This window comes from Coffea eugenioides, chromosome 11 (assembly GCF_003713205.1).
Source record: "Coffea eugenioides isolate CCC68of chromosome 11, Ceug_1.0, whole genome shotgun sequence".
Classification (NCBI taxonomy): Eukaryota; Viridiplantae; Streptophyta; class Magnoliopsida; order Gentianales; family Rubiaceae; genus Coffea; species Coffea eugenioides.
This window is the reverse complement of record NC_040045.1, coordinates 37122419-37143061: the sequence shown is the minus strand read 5'-3', so window position 1 is coordinate 37143061 and position 20643 is coordinate 37122419.

Here is a 20643-nt window from a genome sequence, read left to right as displayed (position 1 = left end):
AAATAAAATCTAAGAAGCTACTAAAAATTAAATAACAAATTACCAAAATCAAATGAATGATAATTAAGGATCTAGCCAAGGAATAACTTCAGCAATGGTTCACCCAATTGATCATCGATAAGCAAAGGCAATTCCAATTATTTACTAATAAATAGGTTATAACTGCCAAACAAGCGATGACAGTCAACCCCTCCTTACTGTGTCGATGATTAAGGTACGCCCGTTAATCACTGCTCTAATTGAGAAATAATCCTAGGTACGCCCGTAGAATTTAATTCCCCAATTGCCTTACGTATTAGAGGAGCCCTATTCTAACCAAATAACACACTACCAGGGTTATTTTAGATTAGCCTGCGTATCCCCCTGACACGAATCTAATCGTGTCAGTTGTCACTATTTTGAGGTAATTAAACAATTACGGATTTAACGCCCCAATTGACAATAGATTACCCAATCAATTAATTATCCGGATCCAAGACAATCAACGAATTAAATAACCATAAGCATAGTAATTAGAGAATACACGAATACCAATAAATAAAAGGGAGAAATTAAATTAAATCGATCTCACAATTTTTAGGCGAACCAGAGCCTTCGTTGCTCCTTGACTAGATTTGGAAAATTAGTTCATAGTTGATGAACTAAACCCACAGGAAATTGAAGTAGGAGCTGCGGCCATTGATTAGAAAATTGGGCAATGCAATTCACCCGAAGGAATAAAGCAAAGTAAAGTAACAATGGATGATTTAGTCTTCAGTGCTCCTGACTCACGTAGAGGTAGCCACAAAATATTCCAAGAAAAGTCAAAAGCTCTCCACTACAAGACGAAGGAGACCCAACGGTCAAAGGAAAAGCTAAACTATAAAAATGGAAGAAACTAAGAAGGAAGCCAGCTCCCTCTGTGCGGCGGCTTTGTGCGGCGCCCTCCCTTGCGGAGAGGACTCCGGAGGAATAAGAAGCTCTCCACTTCAGCCCTGCGTTCCTCCTTTTAATGCTGCCATCTGCGAATTACCAAAAAAGACTTGTATCTCCTTATTCCAGAAATGCCCTCGATTGCCTGCTATGTGAACTCTTTCTCGATAACTGTCAAATTGGCCTTTATTGTGACATTTTTGTTCTACTCCCTGAAATAAATGTAAATTACGAAAAGTGAGTAGAATCTAATAATTAATTCACATTGGGTTAAGTAATAGGAAAAATTAATAATAAAATTAACTATCAAATTGCAACCTATCAATTTCCCCCACACCTAAACCATGCTTGTCCTCAAGCATAATAAAAGTAAACAAGCACCAATATTTGATAATGGTCATTGCTCTATCCAACAAATTGCCAAGGTACCAAGAAAAATAATAATCAAGAATCAATGGTCAAGTCCAAGAAACATCACTCCGGTTAGCTTCTAAACCACAAACTCCTCTAATTTTAGGTTAACTAATCTAAGAAAAAGGAATGACGCATAACATTTATCAGTAAATGGTCCAACTATTAACCAAAATCTTCAACATTAAATCCATAATTCGGCAAGCTGACTTTTATTACACACTAACACAACCTTCACTTGTTTTTTCTACTTTTTTTTTTTTTTTTTTTTTTTTTTTTGCGATTTCTTTTTTTGTTTTTCAATAGTAACAAAAGACTTAGTCGCTAGCCATTTGAGCCTTTTGATGCGAACTCCAACATTGGCCAGATGAAGGAGCCCGGTTACTCAGCTTCTATCGCCACGTGACCACGTACTCATAGGAATTACTACCTTTTGACGCGAGAATCAACACTTCTGGTGAAGATCCCCGGTTACTCGGTAGTAGATACTAGCGGAGTACAGTCAACTCTTATTCACAGCCAAATAATACCAAAAATTCAAAATAACACAAAAATCAAAAGGAACTTTGCAGCTGCTAGCCTCATTTTCAAATATGGAGAACTAAGGTTAATAACCGGACCAATTCACATGAAAATGCCAATAATCATTCCCTATGCCTAGAAAAGTTAACCAAAAATTATAAGAGTAAAACAATCATCGATATTCACCAAAGAGATGTTCTTGGATTCAACCACATTAACTTGACACCCTTTTATTATTAAAACTTGACAAAAGTAAAAATAGAGGCAATAATCCAACATCAAACCTTGGCATGCACTTACGTGCTAATCACTAAAAAAAAGAAAAAGCAAATGAACGAAAGACACTAGCACCATAACTGCTCCCCCCCCCACACCTAAATCCTACATTGTCCTCAATGGAGGTAATAAAGTAATGAAAGTGAAGAGGACAACGAAACTTCCCTCTTTGAGTGGCCAAGAGGTAGGCGGGGGCGGTGGAGGAAACCAATGTGGTAGAAGTACGCGGCCAAGGTCTGAGACATCTCAACTCAATTCAACCAGCAAATGCAAAACTCTGTCCACCCAAAATCTCAACAAAGTCTCCAATTGGAAAGTGAGTATCTCAACTCAAAATCGACAATTCTAGCAATAGCAATTTAGAAATTTGACAATAACCACACAATCGCAAGTTTTTCCTTTTCAATCAGGATGCCAACCAATTAGAAATAACAAATGCTAGGCAAAATACCCCAACCAGTACCACTGGTGCACAACTTAATGCAAAATCAATGAAATTGCTATAGCAAGGCAGAGCAGTAGGAAAGCAATAGCCCCAAGTATTAACCCAATCACAAGATAGAGAAAGAGCTACCACAGAGCAATATTAGAGCAGAGCAATTGCTAATAATATCTCTCAGTTATCAAGAATTGCAAAATTCCAACCCACCCAAAAACTCAACAATTGCCCCCAGCAGTCAACAAGTCAGGCAACAGTAGTGCAGTAATTCGGCAATAACAACTCAACATATACCCTCAACTGGCGATCAGGCATCCACCCAAAAAGAATAAACAAAAGCAAGTGAGATTATCTCAGCGACCCAACGGTTCACCACACAGAATTCACTACCACCAGACGAAACAGTTGAAGTCACTAAGATGAACACGTTAGTCAACCGTCGCAGAAAATTCTAACAAGCAAACCAGCTCCTAACAGGGCAAATGAAGCGGCACAGGCTCCCAATTCAATAGGCAATATTAGAAATAATTTAACCAAAAGCTTAGTAGAAACCTCAATTAAATACACTCAACATGAATAAGCCAAGCAAGTGTCATAGAAATCCCCCAATTCAACAAGCAATCACAGTATTTCAGCTCACCCAAAAATTAGCAATTTCAATGATAACAGCCCAGAAAGTTGTCAATAAGAACTCCGCCAAACAACTAGGGGTAAACAAATTCAATGGAAAATATTCCCTCCAGTACCACTGGGGGTAAAAACGTAGTCCAAAATCAATGAAACCTCAATAGCAACAAATCGCTCCAGGTGGCCAGTTAATGCACAATTGCATCCAACCCAAAAGAAGTAATAAATTCAAGTGAAAATGCCCCAACCAGTGCCTACCAACCCCCCCCCCCCTTTTTTTTTTTTGCAATGAAAGAGTAAATGTACAACTCAATGAACCGAATTCGCAGTGATAGTTCCAAAAGTCAGCAATTCAAGCCCAAGCTTTCAGCTCCCAATTAAGCAGCAAATAAGAGAGGACGAATCTATAGTAGCCACAAGAAATGACGTCCAATAGGTATACCGCACAAGTGAAGAAATAAACTCCAACGGCCACAAATACCAATTGTGGAAAATCCTTAACAGCACCAATCAATGTTAGAAATTGGGGAATAAAGTCCAAATACCTCCGCTGGTGCTGCAAGATGGCGTCAGAGCAGATCGGGCAGTGAAGGGAGAGCTGGTGGTGGGCGGCAATTCGCTGGTGGAGGCGTGGTCTTGCGGCCGTGAGCAGGGGCGAGGCGCGCGAGGGAGCTGCGCTGGTGGATGGCTCGCCACGTGCGAGATGGGGCAGCGGAGTTGGCAGCACGGGCGGCACAGGAGAAAAAGGCTGCGGCGTCCGTGTGTGCTGAGCAGCAGCGGCGGCGCGCAGCGGAGAGGGCCGGGTGGAGGTTTCCTTCCTGGCCGCGAGTCGCGGCGGACTAGACAAAGGCTGCGAGGGAGATGCACAGCCTAGTGGCTGACTAGTTGGGTGGCGCGCGGAGGGGCTGTGGGCGACGTGCGCAGGGCAGCGGCGGCGCCCAGCGACTCGCTCGACTGTGGTGGAAGTGGAAGAATCGGAGGATGAGCTGGAGCTGTGGGCTGGTGTGGCTGGTGTGGCTGGGCCTTTGCTGTCGGGCTAGCGGCGTACGCGATCCGCGAGGTGGCGGCGCGCGCGAGGTAGGTGGGCGGCGGGTGAAGTGATTCGGACGACAGAGAGGGAGCAGGGAAGAAGAAAGAACAAAAAGAGAAAGAAGAAAGAAAGAAAAGAAAAAGAAAGAAAAGAAAAGAAGAAGGAACTTTTTTTTTTTTTTTTTTTTTTTTGATAAAAGATATTGCTACGGTTAAGAGGTTTTTTAAAAAAAAAATTTTCCTTTTTTCCCTTTTTTTTTTGAAATAATCTTTCTTTTTCTTTTAATGAAAGGCATAATAATAATAATAATAATAATAATAATAATAACAATAATACTAAAAATTTTTTTTTTTCAAATTCTTACCTTTCCCGCGAACGTGACACGGGCACGCCATGAGGGCAAGAGAGCTCCCAGAAGTTTCAGAAGTTTCTGATCGTGAGCGTCCTACACATCACCACGCGGGCACGTCATGAGGGCAAGAGAGCTCCCAGAAGTTTCAGAAGTTTCTGATCGTGAGCGTCCTACACATCACCACGCGAGCGCGTCATGACTGAAGGGTACCTATAAATCAGCAAAAACGAAAACTGAAACCCAAAATCAGTCGAATTCAAGGAGAACACATTTAAACTATCACACGAAATCAAACAAACAAACAATTAAAAGAAATAATTGGGTTGCCTCCCAATGAGCGCCTTTCTTTAATGTCTTTGGCTAGACATTATCATGTTTTGCTCATGGCGGATAAAATCTTGTAGCTCGTCTTAATGCTTCATCCTCTATATAGTCCTGATAACCCTCGTAGATGGAGTAATTCTTGGGCACACGAGTTACGGGCTTCCATGGACTAATAAATGGCGCTAAACAAGTCAACAATGATCTGCATTCTCCACTCACTCCTCCATCACACGCATTCATTGGTTCAAGATATTTTGCCATCTCCACTCTTAACTTATTCCTGTCATGAAATTTTAAATTTTCTGGTATAATAAAATCAATTTCAGTAACAGGAGTTGAAGAATAGGAGTCAGGAAAATATTGATTAAGGAGTGGAGAAGATGTCACCGCATTTGGAGATTGTTCACTGGAATCGTTCACTTGAATGAGTTGATCCTGGAGTCTCATTTCTTGCACTTCAGCTTCCTTTTCAACTGCATCTTTAAATCCGTTTTCTTGAAACTCTTGCAGTTCCATGTCATTTGGCCGGACAATTGCACTCTCATCTTCTTCTAGATCAACAATGGTTTTCGAGGGCAATTCTTCCCTTTGAGAAGCCAATCGATTTATTCTGGATGTCAATAGACATAGTTGATCTGCCAGGTCGCGAAGGCTCGCTTGTGTCTCCTGATGAAATCGATTTAGGCCCGCTTGTGTCTCCTGATGAAATCGATTTAGGCCCGCTTGTGTCTCCTGATGAAATCGATTTGTATTAGCAATTAGTAATTCCATCATTTCTTCAAGAGACATACCTGACACGGAGGATGATTGCTGAGACTCTTGCTGTTGAAAATCCATTGGCCCCGTCGCATGATTAAAATTGGAATTATCCCACCATCCTTGATCATACCCGTTTGAATAAGGGTCATACTGCGTTTGATATTGGGGTGGAAAATCTCCAAAAGTATCAATTGAAGCGCTTAGATTATCTTGAAATGCGGGGCATGTGTCAGTTGAATAACCTGAATCAAAATAAGTTCCACAATTTGCAACAGCCCATTGATCATTAGGGAAAACATAAGTCTCATAACCCCATTCAGGAACAAAGTCCAATCTATCATCAAAATATGGAATGTTAGCAGCCATAAAAAATAATAAAAAAAAGAAAAAATAAGAGAAAAATAAATTAAAAAAAATGAAAACAAGATAAACTCAAAAAGAAACAAATTAATCAGGCACCAGTCCCCGGCAACGGCGCCAAAAATTGACAGGTTGTCGAAGCCTGTGCAATAATAAAACCTGCTCAAACTAAAAGTGATTTCTGTAGATAGCGGTGAGCAGGATCGAATCCACAGGGACTGGGAGTAATTGTTTCTTTTCAAGTTCACAGTGACAAGGGGGGTGTTTTTATGCAGAAAGTGACAATCAAATAAATGCAAATAAAATCTAAGAAGCTACTAAAAATTAAATAACAAATTACCAAAATCAAATGAATGATAATTAAGGATCTAGCCAAGGAATAACTTCAGCAATGGTTCACCCAATTGATCATCGATAAGCAAAGGCAATTCCAATTATTTACTAATAAATAGGTTATAACTGCCAAACAAGCGATGACAGTCAACCCCTCCTTACTGTGTCGATGATTAAGGTACGCCCGTTAATCACTGCTCTAATTGAGAAATAATCCTAGGTACGCCCGTAGAATTTAATTCCCCAATTGCCTTACGTATTAGAGGAGCCCTATTCTAACCAAATAACACACTACCAGGGTTATTTTAGATTAGCCTGCGTATCCCCCTGACACGAATCTAATCGTGTCAGTTGTCACTATTTTGAGGTAATTAAACAATTACGGATTTAACGCCCCAATTGACAATAGATTACCCAATCAATTAATTATCCGGATCCAAGACAATCAACGAATTAAATAACCATAAGCATAGTAATTAGAGAATACACGAATACCAATAAATAAAAGGGAGAAATTAAATTAAATCGATCTCACAATTTTTAGGCGAACCAGAGCCTTCGTTGCTCCTTGACTAGATTTGGAAAATTAGTTCATAGTTGATGAACTAAACCCACAGGAAATTGAAGTAGGAGCTGCGGCCATTGATTAGAAAATTGGGCAATGCAATTCACCCGAAGGAATAAAGCAAAGTAAAGTAACAATGGATGATTTAGTCTTCAGTGCTCCTGACTCACGTAGAGGTAGCCACAAAATATTCCAAGAAAAGTCAAAAGCTCTCCACTACAAGACGAAGGAGACCCAACGGTCAAAGGAAAAGCTAAACTATAAAAATGGAAGAAACTAAGAAGGAAGCCAGCTCCCTCTGTGCGGCGGCTTTGTGCGGCGCCCTCCCTTGCGGAGAGGACTCCGGAGGAATAAGAAGCTCTCCACTTCAGCCCTGCGTTCCTCCTTTTAATGCTGCCATCTGCGAATTACCAAAAAAGACTTGTATCTCCTTATTCCAGAAATGCCCTCGATTGCCTGCTATGTGAACTCTTTCTCGATAACTGTCAAATTGGCCTTTATTGTGACATTTTTGTTCTACTCCCTGAAATAAATGTAAATTACGAAAAGTGAGTAGAATCTAATAATTAATTCACATTGGGTTAAGTAATAGGAAAAATTAATAATAAAATTAACTATCAAATTGCAACCTATCAATAAACAACCAAGAACCTTCATCATGAAGGTTTTAGAAATTGAGTTTTATTTATGTACAGAAACGGAAAAATGAAAAAAAAAAAAATTGGAAGATATATTGATTGCTCAAGCTAAGAGAAGAATGACTAAATGAGGGAAAAAAATAAGCTTTCAAATAGAAACTAACCTTATATTTGTCTGAAGATTCGAACATTTGAAAATAGAATTGATTTTGAAATTCTAAAGACACCAACTACTCAAGGACAAAGTTGGATTACATAATGACTAAAATGTCACAAAATTAATGTTATAGACTATGTTGTAAAACATTCGAAACTTTAGGGGGCATCGTGCATTTAAAGAAAATTCGAAGAAAAATAAATGATTGCATTTGATGTAAAAGCAAGAACCGCTGTTACGATTTCTTTTTAGACATAGTTATTCACTACACATAAGATTATCCTAAAGCTCGTGTATTGGTGATTCTACATGTATCAAAACCAAGTATGGCTACAAAGAGAAAGAAATAAGGGTGCATGCAGGGGGGAAAAACACAAGTAATGCTAGAGCTCATGGTGCAAGAAAAAAGACAATAACTACAGCGCAAAGAAATTTTTTTTTTTTTTTTGTGTGCCGGGAGGGGTGGTGGGGGAGGGAGGGGAACACCTGTAGCAGGTCTAGGTCTTGGGTCAAGGTCTCGAATCTATTTCTCGCTTCTTTCCATCCAATTAACAGGAAGGATATAAGAAAAGAGAAAATAATTGCTGTGGGTTTAAGTCAAGAAAACTCACATAATTACTTATCTTTCTCCACACTTTACTTTAGAATATTCGGATGAAAGGAAGAGAAACAGATTTTGACCCTTGTGGTCTTCATCAAGATGGCAATATTAGGTGACTTTAGTATCACTATCACCCCGGATTAGGGGAAAATAGACTCAAATGACAAGAAAAGGGGTTTAAATTTCTCCATAACTTTATATCACTATCTGGAAAGAAGAACCCACTTACCACGAAGTCCAACATGAGGAATAAATCTTCCTTGGTAGCCAAGTAATGTCTAGCAAGTAAATGATTGAAATGCATGTAGACTCTTAGCAAATTAATATACAAATAAAATTTTATTTTGGGTTTTTTTTAAAGAATATAATAATAGATTGTGTAGTCTAATTAACACAAACGCATTTATCAGACACTTGACTTAGGCCATGTTACAGACTTTAAATTCCACGTTTTTAATAGAGGTGGCAAAATGGATTCAAATTCATTTATCCATCCATATAAATCAAGTTTAAATGGATTTGGATGACTAAAAAAAGAATGATGATTTTAAATGGATAACCATTTAAAACCAATTAAATTGATGGATTTACATGGATTATCCACTTGATCCATATAAATCCATTTAGCAAAATAGAATGCAATGGGAAGACGGATCCAGGACTCACAAACAACTTCTTATTCCTTCCAGAAAGCGTCATCATTGTGGGCCCACAAAACTAGAGAACATCATCGCTTTCACAAGAAAGAAGTGGAGCTAGAAAAACATATTGACAACTGGCCTCTATGAGTCAGTTAAATTTGCGAAGAATCTTTTTTTGTTATTGTCTTGTACTTCGTTCAGTATATATTCGTCTTTTTCTTCTTTTTTTTTTTGTAGATTTTTCCCTTTAGTTGCTTAATAATCACATGTTATTTGCCTTCTACTAAGGGCCTGTTTGGAGTTACAATAACTTATTAAAAAGTAATTTTTCAATAGAGTTTTTAATAAAAGTATTTATTAAGTATTTAAATGCTTTAAAATATATTATTTGGAGATATAGTTCAATAAATACTTATTGTATTGGATAATATGTAATTTAAAAATTTTTAAATGTATTTATCTCTTTATTTAGTTCATAATATAGGATAAAATGATTAAATTCAATGTTTTATTTTTTAAATCACAAAAGCTACTATAAAAGTACCAAATTTAACCTTTTGCTAAAAGTGTTTTTAACACCAAAAATTTAATTCTTAATTTTATGGGATGATATTCGCCAAACGTTTTACTTTTAGCACCTAAAAATGCATTTACCAGAAGCACTGCAACTCTTATAGGTAGAGCTTGCGCCTCTTATGGGGTGCAACCTAGCTCAACTCAGGATTAGTCAGGACCCAAAGTGACTATTCAGGACCCAAAGGATCTGACAAAAAAAAAAAAGTTATCAAAATATTTAAATGGGTTATAAATGGATAATTGGTTTTTATTTAATCCATTTAGATCCATTTATTAAATGGATCTAAATGGATTGGATAAATTTCATCCACCATCCGTTAAGTCAAAACCAATTATGAACCATTTATCCATATTGCCACCTCTAGTTTTTAAGTCCTCGGCATTATTGTTGAACTCTTTTTTCGAAAATAAAGATTTTGGCATCATCCTGGGGAAAATATGATGGATGTAATGGTAGAAATGAATTAAAAGATCATTTTGACACTTTTTATTGTTGTGAACCAATTTAATATTTGAAATAGATAAAGAACCAATAGTTGATCATTGGAATGGTTTAGGAGCTCCCTAAGTGGTTCACCCGTGAAAATAAAATCCAAAACTTCAAGTTAGTTTCTAACAAAAACAAAATTCAATATTGAAGTAGAAGTATACATAGTGAAAAAAAAAACAAAATTTATGAGTTCTTAAAGTTTTTGAAGACATTACAAGTAACATTTTAGTATAAATTGCAAACGATCCCAAGATTTATTTAAGAACATGTTTACGTACAAGTAATAATAAAGCTATGGAGTATTCTAAACAGCTTGTCTTGTCATTTGAGTTTATTATCCTAGTCTGGAAGTCATAGTCATTTGACATTACAATAACCATCTTGAGTCTTAAGCAAGACTACTTGTTCTGCACTGAAGGATGATATCGTGAAGAAGACCAATTGTAAATTCTTTGAACACTGAATGGATATACACCATTCTTTAGGGTTCAAGCGTTAAATCCATTTCTCTTTCTCTGCTTTCCATCCAAACAATGGAAGAAAAGTAAAAGAGAAGATGTTAAGCTGCTTGACGTCCTATCTGCTTATTCGATTTATCTAATCATTCTTCTCCAGTTTAAAAGAGACTTCATAAATTGCAATGGTGAGTGAATTATTATAGACAGTCTATCTATTTATCTAGTAATTCATTTTGAGCTCTGAAGTGAAGACTCATTACAAAATCGTCAATTTGATGTCATATGAATTGGAACTTATCTTTCAAACGCATCCAATATCTACTCTTATTCTCCATTTAAGCCTTGAAGTGCCATCATAAATTTTTCAGAGCATCATCTTTTCTTAAGTGTAAACTAATGAAATAAAATAATTTTCAACGGAAAAAAAAAACTTTACATAATCTAGGAAAGATCATCTAAATAAATTTTAAATGTTGATTACTGCATAAAAAACTTTGATTTTGTTTCAACTTTTTGCATCACATATAGACGACGGTCTTGACACTCTTTGAATTTAAGTTTTCATTCCAAATTCAACCCTCTAGGAGCAATGCAAAATTTTTTTTTATTTTTTTTGGAAATTTTCTGTTCTTGTCCAGTAAATTCTGAAGCTTAATGCAGTATGTCCTTTTGAAGTTCATTGTGTTTTGTGGTATAGATCCTAATTTATTTTTGGCGCCTCTTTCGAAACCAACAATGAATGCTAATCGTCCCTAATGAAGTGAAGTATTTTTTTAGTCAAATAACAATAGTACTCTTGATTTTTCTTTTTCTTTTTTTTGGTTGCATAGGCTCGCACATATTTTTATTCCATTTTAGTATCTGGACTATAATTTTTTACCCTAAATTATTGGTTAGCTAAAAAAAAAAAAAAAAAAAAAAAACCTTGCTACCCTTATATTAGAGATAAGTTACCGATTGATAGCCTATCATTTTTAGGTTATTTCTTGCTAGTCGCTGCATACACATACAAGCATGTTTCGATTCATTATTATTTGAAATTTTTTTTGCTTGAATCACAAATAAATTTTTTAATAATTTTTTCGTTATCTCAACCATTATTTTTTTCACGTATATCACACCATAAGAAAGTGTCATAATAATTATTCTAAAAATGTCATTACCTAACTCTAGAGTTAAACGCAATTGATTCATTACGCACTTATTTGATTTTTTGACAGTTTAGTTTTCTAGTTTTGGGTAGAATTTCATTGTCTTTTTCCCCTCTCTTTTCTTTGGTTCATCCTCCACTGATAACCTTCTAAATCTGACTAGGAAGGGACAGCCCGCGCGACGCACGGGAATTTGGTACTTGTGATTCAAGATAATTAATAATTATTGTTTAATATTTTGTAGTATAGGAACTGAAGTATAATAATTTTATCATGTGATTTTAATAGAAAAATCATAAATTACATAGTGAGTCAATAAAAATAATGTGCAATGAGACATTCTTATCGTTATACTATATAAGAATCCGTTGTGATCAAAGGTTATGTTTGAATTTCAACTACAAAGATAAGGGTAGTTTGAAAATGTAAGAATGTTTGAAGTGAGATTGAAAAGTATCCAAAGGTCTCTTCTAAAACTTATCCAAAATGATAAAACATTTTAAAGTATCAATTGAACCCTTCATCTCTCGAATCTATATATGTTCGTGAAAGATCCCTCAAGCAATGCTTCTGATTTCTCTCTCGACTTAACCTCAACCTGAATTATCAAGTCAAGTTTATCCATCAATCACTTTGCGTCCAATCTACTCTAAAATAATTTTATTTTTGACTAACTATTTATATAATTTAGTGGGTATAATACGACTTAATCACATATTTCTTACAAGAATAATAATGCCCCAAATGATAGATAGATAAGAAACTTAAGTGGCCCTTTTCAAAGTTTTGTAGAAACTATTCATATTTGGTATTTTTTGCTAGGGGCATTTCTTTATAATCTCATAAATAAGTTCAAATCTGCATAATTGTTAAAGATCTGAATTGAAACTATCTTGATTATAAAAAATTGTTGCAAATAATATTTTCTAAATTTGAAATTCTAGAAAATGGTAACTAAAATCAAAAGAAATTCCTCATCGAATTGCAAACTATAGGTAGAAACTGCTTAATGATATTTTCCAATGTTTACTTGTATAAATATCCAATATAACATCTCTACTTAATTGATTCGTTTGAGCTATGGATAATAGTTGTTTCAATCAAATCAAGAAACATTATTTATTATTGTATAACATACAATTATGAGTAAATGAATTAATACAATGCAATCAAAATGGTGCTGTAGCTAATGTATTTAAACTCATCAAGTTCCACTACAAATTCTTTTAGATAGCATAAAAAAGTAAATTTTTTGTATTTGAAACTATATAAACAGTATAATACAAGAGCGAGATCATAACATGGAAAGCAAATAGAGTGCAAATGACATCTTAGTACTATGTAGCATGATTAATTTTCTTTTTTAGTTTCATTGAAGTACAAAATTCTAAGTTAATAAATTTTACAATCAAAAAATTCCCAATTAAAATAAACACAAGCTGAATTCCAAATCATATTACATGAAAAAATAACTGCTTGAACCATAACTGCTGGAATGTAGTCAACAGATCCCTGGAGTCAAGAATAATAGGATAAAGTTCATGAGAAATAAGATCATTTGACTTAAATAAAGAGATAATATCTTGATTGAGGAGGAGAAGATGATAAAATTGCTTTTCTGATTATTTTAGAAAGTGACAACATTATGTCAAATTGTACTTTGACCAGAGACAGAATCTCTAGGATCTACCAAGAAAAACAATATAATTAGTCAGTTTTTGGAATTAGAAGTATCAAAAGGCAAACTATATGGAGTTCTTAAATAAACCAATCATCAGATAAAAAAAAAACTACAATCGAAGAAAACAAACCCAAAAAACTCACCTCAGTTTAAAGGAAAAACTATGCATTCCACCAAATATTTAATAACCATAATAAAATCAAAGAGGTGAAACCGAAAAAGAAGAAAGGGTATTGGCTAAACATGGGACATAAATATGATAATGATTGTTCAGATAATAATTAAGTTAATTAATTGTAATTAAAATCCAATTATGTAAACATCCAATTAATTCCTTAACGGATGAGAAAGGTTCAGGAAATTGGAAGGCTTGGATGTTAGTATAATAAATGATTAAAAGGACTTTTATGTAATTCTATCAAAATACAAGCTTTATTCAGTTGTACTTTATACTCAACTTGGCATCAAATATTGTAACATACCAAACCTGCCCCTAACCTTAAATGTCTGAAAGGTTATATAAGTAATTATAGTGAAATTAAAGCTATAATGACTTATACTCAGTGTTCTAATTACTCTTCAAATACTCTCATATTCCCAAAATAGTCTTACTCCTGCGGTTGAAATCTAGTCCTAAACTCGTTCTTATATAATATAAGGAAATAGAAAATAAATATAATGAAACTGGCTCTAGTGTAGTCTAATTAACCTAAACGCACTGATCATACAATAGACTGAGGTCATGCAATGTACTATAAATTCCACGTTTTCAAGTCCTTTGTATTATTGTTGAAATCTTTCGTCCAAAATAAAGACTTTGGCATCATCTCGGTGAAATACCTTAGATGGCCTATAATTAGTTATTTAATCCAAGAATTGTTGCATTTCAATTGATAGTGATCAAAGCTGACGAATACCCTGTACGAGTTAAACCAAGTTTTCTTATTGGTTGGTTGCTGGGGCTAAATTCCATTTAAGACAAAATGGGCAGAAGGTACCAAGAAAGTCCCATTTGGGCTCCAATCTGAGGGGAAAAAGACATGTTGGCTGTGCGCCACAACCGCAGGAATAACGCTTTAGACTTCGAAGTCTAATGGATCCTTTTATCTTGATAAAGTAAAATTTAATCTAGTATTGAAAGTAGTTCAATCTTTTTTCTCACATTTTTTAGTACAGTATCATTAAAACTTTTCATCCGGGCTCTTTTTTATTTGTTTATTTATTTGGGATAATTTCAGAAACCTCCCCTGAGGTTTCTGACACTTTCATTAACATCCCCTGAGGTTCTCAAAATTTCTCTTACCTACCTTGCTTTTGATTTTGTGGTAACAATCCAGTTCAAATCAGATTAAAATATTATTTTCATGTGTGAGAAGGTATTTTTATTCCATAGCTACCCTTTGCAGAAGTTGTATTAGGAGAAGATTCAAAGAAGAATAAATGATTTGGACTGATTAGTAAAGTTGAGGGGGGGTAAGTACAATACAAAAAATTGCATGCACCAGATGTGCCATGCAACAGTTATTTGGCAGATTTTGCAACGGCTAGCTGTAAATTGCAACGGCCAGAAGGTTTGCTGTTTCAGTAGCAATAGCATATAAAGCAAAGCAACTTAACTACCTCTGAGGTTTCAAGCTATTATCATTCTTTGCTGCTGATTTGAAGTGAAAACAAGTGCATTTGCTGTGCTACAATTAGAGCTCTGAGTTAAAAGTTTTAGCTGCAACCATGGCCTCTTCAAGCCATAGGGGAGAATCATGGAATTCACCTACATCTTTTTCCATTAAAAACAGGTTTTGCCGCTGTAATCGCAAAGCAACTGTAATGATATCAGAGAGTGAAAGGAATCCAGACAAGTTGCATTTCTATTGTGCAAAGTGCAGATACTTTCAATGGTATAGCGATGAAGAAGAAGAAGTAAATAGTGGAAGAAACAACCTCAATGCAGAAAGAGGACAAGTTAATGCTGGAAATGGATATGGCATTCCAGTTAGGCAAGTTGCGGGGCCAATGCAACAGCCAAAGCAACTTCTGAGTCCAGGACCCTTAGCTTATGCACTGATCATCATAAACCTCACCCTATTAGCTATATTTATTTTCATTCAAATTGTAAAATCAGTTCGATGAACTCATGTTGTTATGCTGCAATACTGTACCAAGTAATATGATGCCTTTTCTGGTGATAGGAGATTCATACCAGAAGGCTAAGTTACTTGGAATTCTTGAAGTACCAATGTGAAACTGTGTATGCAGCTTTTTAGACTTCAGAGTGAAGCAATGAATAGCTACATTATTTCACTTTTTGTCATCCGCTATGCCAAGTTTGCAAACAATTTATATTGAAAATTAAACAAAAAGACAGATTAAAGATCAAAGCAGGACATTAGATTAGCTAAAATTCCAGTTGTGACGTTAGTTATACAATATGCATGGGTAGCAGTCACTGCAATCCAACAGTACAAAACACCATCTGCATCAAAACACTATATGCAGATGGTAAGGATTGGAATACCCCTGAGGTTCATGACAGTTCACTGTAAGAAGGCATTAACAAAAGCCTGAACAAAAGAGATTGAAGTAGACATAACTAACAACTAGAATTCACCACCATCTTATCAAAACAGCATGTTGAAACTACTACTACTACTGATGCTTTTGGTGTGCTGATTTGTAGATGCATTTATGCTAACAGATGTAGCATTTTGAGATGTAGTGGTAGGTGGAACTGGAACTGGATTAGTTAGAGCAGAGTTGAAATTTTTTGTTCTACCACCAACTCTTATTGCCGAAGTTGCAGGATTGTGTCCAAAACGCCTTCCTCTCTGTTACATTCGAGATATAAACTACATCAGAAATAGGAAACAGCAGCTACCAATTATGTTAATTAACAGAAATTTGGGATAGTAGATTAGCAGATTACCTTTCTATTAGCATGAGTAGTTGCAGTAGTTTGCACATTCACTTGAATATGTGCTGCACCATTTTGACTTGGAGGGCTTGGATTGCTCCCTTGACTGGAGTGCACAACAGAATAAGCACCATGTGCATGATCCTAAAGCATGAGATGTAAGCTGCAATGAGACAGGCTGTAGATAAACTACTCAGGTGACTTCTGAATGATTATGATAATTGTACTTTACCCAGAGAACTGCTTCTGAGAGGCCTGTATAAGCCATTCCTCTACCAAGTCTAACTCTTTTAATTGCCATCTGTGATACCAAATTGAATATACCTATAAGTAATAGTTAGGAGACAGGGATAATATCATATTTTGGGCAATGTATACATGTTCAGTAGAAGTCAATTTGCTAGAGCTTTTCTGCACAGATGCTCCTTTGCAAGTCCTTTTATTGTGACCAAAGGCTCCACAATTTCCACATTTAAGAGTGCTTGACCTCTTTGCTTGTACCGTGCAAGCAGTTTCATCAGATTCCCTTCTTCTATTTACTCTTGGTCTCCCAAGAGCTCTTCTCAGAGGTGGTGGCAAGACAGTTGTTGGTAGCAGTTCAGGCATAGGAGGCCATCTCTTGACATCAGGAATGGGATGAATCATGTGCGAGTATGTTTTTAAATACATGTTTTTGGTGAACCAAACTTCACAGTAGTTCTCTAGTTTTTCTCTTCTATACATAACTCCTAATGCTGCATGCTTACATGGAATTTCAGAAATTTGAAAAGCACCACAGTCACAGATTCTTTGCCTCAGGTTGACTATATAGGTCCTGTCCATATCACCAACCTCAAACGTATCCTCACTAGCCATATGCATCTCACATTTTCTTGATGCTTGGCCAATTTCTTTCAGTTTCTGAACAATTCTGGGAGTAATGTGACCAATCAAGGTGCAGCCTTTCTGGTATCTTTTGTGCATTTTTTTCATGAACTTTCTTCTTAAGCCATCAACCAAAGTCAGTATTGGTTTTCCTCTTAATTCACCAATCCAAGCATTAAAAGACTCAGTAAAGTTATTTGTGACATGATCACATTTCAACTCAGTTGAGAATACATGTCTACACCAGGTAGTTCTTGGAATTTTATCCAAATATTTCCAAGCATTTATGTTAATGTCTTTAATGCTAGCCCTTGCTTCATTATGTCCTACTGCATCATAGCTTTTCGTTGCCTTCCAAAAGAAACTGCTAAGTAAGATACCTGGAAATTGACTCTTAAAGTTGCTGCATATATGCCTGCAGCAATGCCTTCCAACTGCCTCAGGAATCATCTCCTCATATGCAAGATTCAATCCCTGTAACCATAACAAAATGACTCAGCAACCATTTTCAGATTAAACATGAAAAGCTATGGACAGAAATTTTACCTTTTGCCTATCACTCATGAATGTTAAAGGTTTGCTGTGATCAAATGGTCCAAAAAACTCAGAAAAATAGTAGAAGAACCATCTCCAAGTATCCTTGCTCTCACATTCAGCTACAACAAAGGCTAAAGGAAATATGCTGTTATTTGCATCCAAAGCAACTGCCGTGAGCAATACACCACCAAATGGACCCTTCAAGAAACAGCCGTCAAACCCCACAAAAGCCCTGCAATCTTCCAGAAATCCTAACTTTTGTGCTCTAAAACTGACAAAGATTCTTAGGAAGGCAGGCTCAACTAAGATATTTGGCCTATCATAATGTATTTTGCATATGCTACTGGGATTATACTTTCTTAGCAGCTCAGCATATGTTGGCAATTTTGTATATGATTCAGCATGTGTGTCTTCTATCGCAGCTAGTGCTTTGTTTTTAGCTCTAAAAATTTGCATTTTACTAGGCCTCACACTATACTTCCTTAGCTCTGCCTCTACCCCTTTATTAGTCATATTAGGATGATCCCTCATGATAGGAACCAACTTCTTGGCCATCCAGTCAGATGTGGCCTCAGCACATTGTTTATCCATAACACACGTGTGTTCTTGCTGATAGCTTTTAACCTGAAAAGTGACTGAATCAGCCACTGGTGAAGCATGAATTCTCCATTGATATCCCTCAACACCACAGACAGCAGTGACTCGACTCTTCTCATTCTTTAATCTCAAAATAGGAAAGCCTTTTTGAATGACATAGTCTTTCAATGCAGCTCTGAAGGCATCTACATTGGTGAATAACTGACCCTTTTGAAACTCTATCACATCTTTGCTATTGTAAATCCACATTTTTTGTCTCATTACTTCTCTCATAGGATCATTTTCTTCCTCAGATTCAGAATCAGGAACCACAACAAGAGCCTCATTTTCCTCAAAATCAGAAAAATTAGTGTCACTGTCCTCACTATATGCATCTACTGCCCCCCATCAACTACTTCCTCATTAGTGTCATTATGTAGGTTGTGTTTCCATGAAGAATCAGAGCTAGAGTCACCATAATTATCATCCGACTGTCCAATGTCTACAACTACTGCCTTGCTAGGAATGTGTTCAATGCCTAAATTATCTTCTTTGTTCATTTCTCTCACATTCACTGAGGTATTCTCCTCATCAACTAGAATAATTTCCATATCAGACACATGCAAGTTAATTACTAATTTAGATTTATGTATTTTGAACATCTCAGCAACTGCATCATCATCATTAACATCCATCATGCAGTTTTTTCCAGGAACTTCACATCTCATCTGCATAAGCATATTAACATTGCCAGGCATTTTACTCAATGCCTTCTCAGTTACATCAAATAGCAAGGAGATGTATGTATAGCCAGTTGGATCCACATTTGGTATCCTGATTTTGTTCCCATTCCAGTGAACCATAATGTCATAGGCAGCAGCAAGATTCCCCATCCTACAATCTCAACATTCAAATATGATGATGATCACAACCAAAGCTAGTTTGAGAAAACATCATCTAGAAACTAGAAACATTGGTTATATAAGTCAGCAGCATGCTACTCAACTTTCATTAACATAAGAATAAATATGATCAGCTTGGCTTCACAGCATACATGTAGCACAAGAGTTCACGGTAGTCTCACACATAATATGCAATGGTTTAAGTTAAGACATAATGATTAACTCAAAAATCCACTTAACAACCAAAATGAATGTTCAATATCAACATTTAGACAGAAGACAGAGGTGGAATTAAGCAACAGTAGTAAAGGTGTCATGTAGCTTTTCGCAACACCAGTAAAGGAAAGTTAAAGGAACAAATAAATTTGTACCTTTCCTGTTGTGTTTGCAACTATTTCAAAATAACAATTAATTCTTCACTTTTTTGCCGCTACTCCAATGCATATTAGGACCACTGGTTTGATCACAATTTCCTTTCCATTTTTGTTCTTGTTATTTCCTCTGTTTCTTTTCCTATATCCAAAATGTCGTATAAGACCACATATAAGTGATCTTATATGTGATCTTGTTATTTCCTCTTGTCAAATCACAGCAGGCACAAAAAATGGCGCCAATATTGCAGCTCAATTGGCGCCTTACTCCCAAAACGACTGGATTAATTCATGTATCAGGAATCAAGTTTCTATTATTGTTGTTAAGCTTAATTAATCACATCAGATGCCATTATGTAACTAAACGGTAGTAATTAACCCCAACTACTTGGGATATATTTATAATTTTGGCCTTGAAGACGTCAGAAAAGGGGCCCAATTTTTTATCAAGGGAGGTAAGTGAAATTTTGAGAACCTCAGGGGATGTCAGTAAAAGTGTCAGAAACCTCAGGAGAGGTTTCTGAAATTATCCCTATTTATTTTCAAAATTTTTATACGAGGATAGTAAGTTGTCAAATGTTTCACATAAAGTTACTAAACATAGAGAAATATATATTTACTCCCAATTGTAGGATAATTAACCATATCTGATTGAGATTTGTTTTTAAATATGTTAATAAATATGTTGCATTTTATCCTTAGTAGTCAGGGTATGAGGAAAATTTTAAAACTGAGAAAAGTTTGTATAAGGAAATTTTAAAAACTGAGAAAAGTTTAACAATAGCACATATTGTTGAAAGATAAATAAAATTACTTGATATTCGAATCGAGTTCAACTCAATAAGAAATCATTAGAGTTTGGTTCGTCAATTAATCAAGACAAATATGAATAGCATTTTCTATTCAATAAAGTTTAAAACTCAGCTTGAATTTGATTTGATTAGTATGAATCTTGAAATATATGCAAAAAATTCAATCTACTCAATCTTGACTCAAGTTTGACATGATAAAAGTTTGTTTTAATTCGACTCAATGTATAAGTAAGTCAAAGTTGATCATAATTTTGACTCATTAAAATCACTAAGTAAATTTAAACATTAGATTATTCGGCTTGATTAGATTTTTTTTAACATCCTAAAGCATGGACTGCTACATTGGATTTATATATTGCATGTTTAGTCA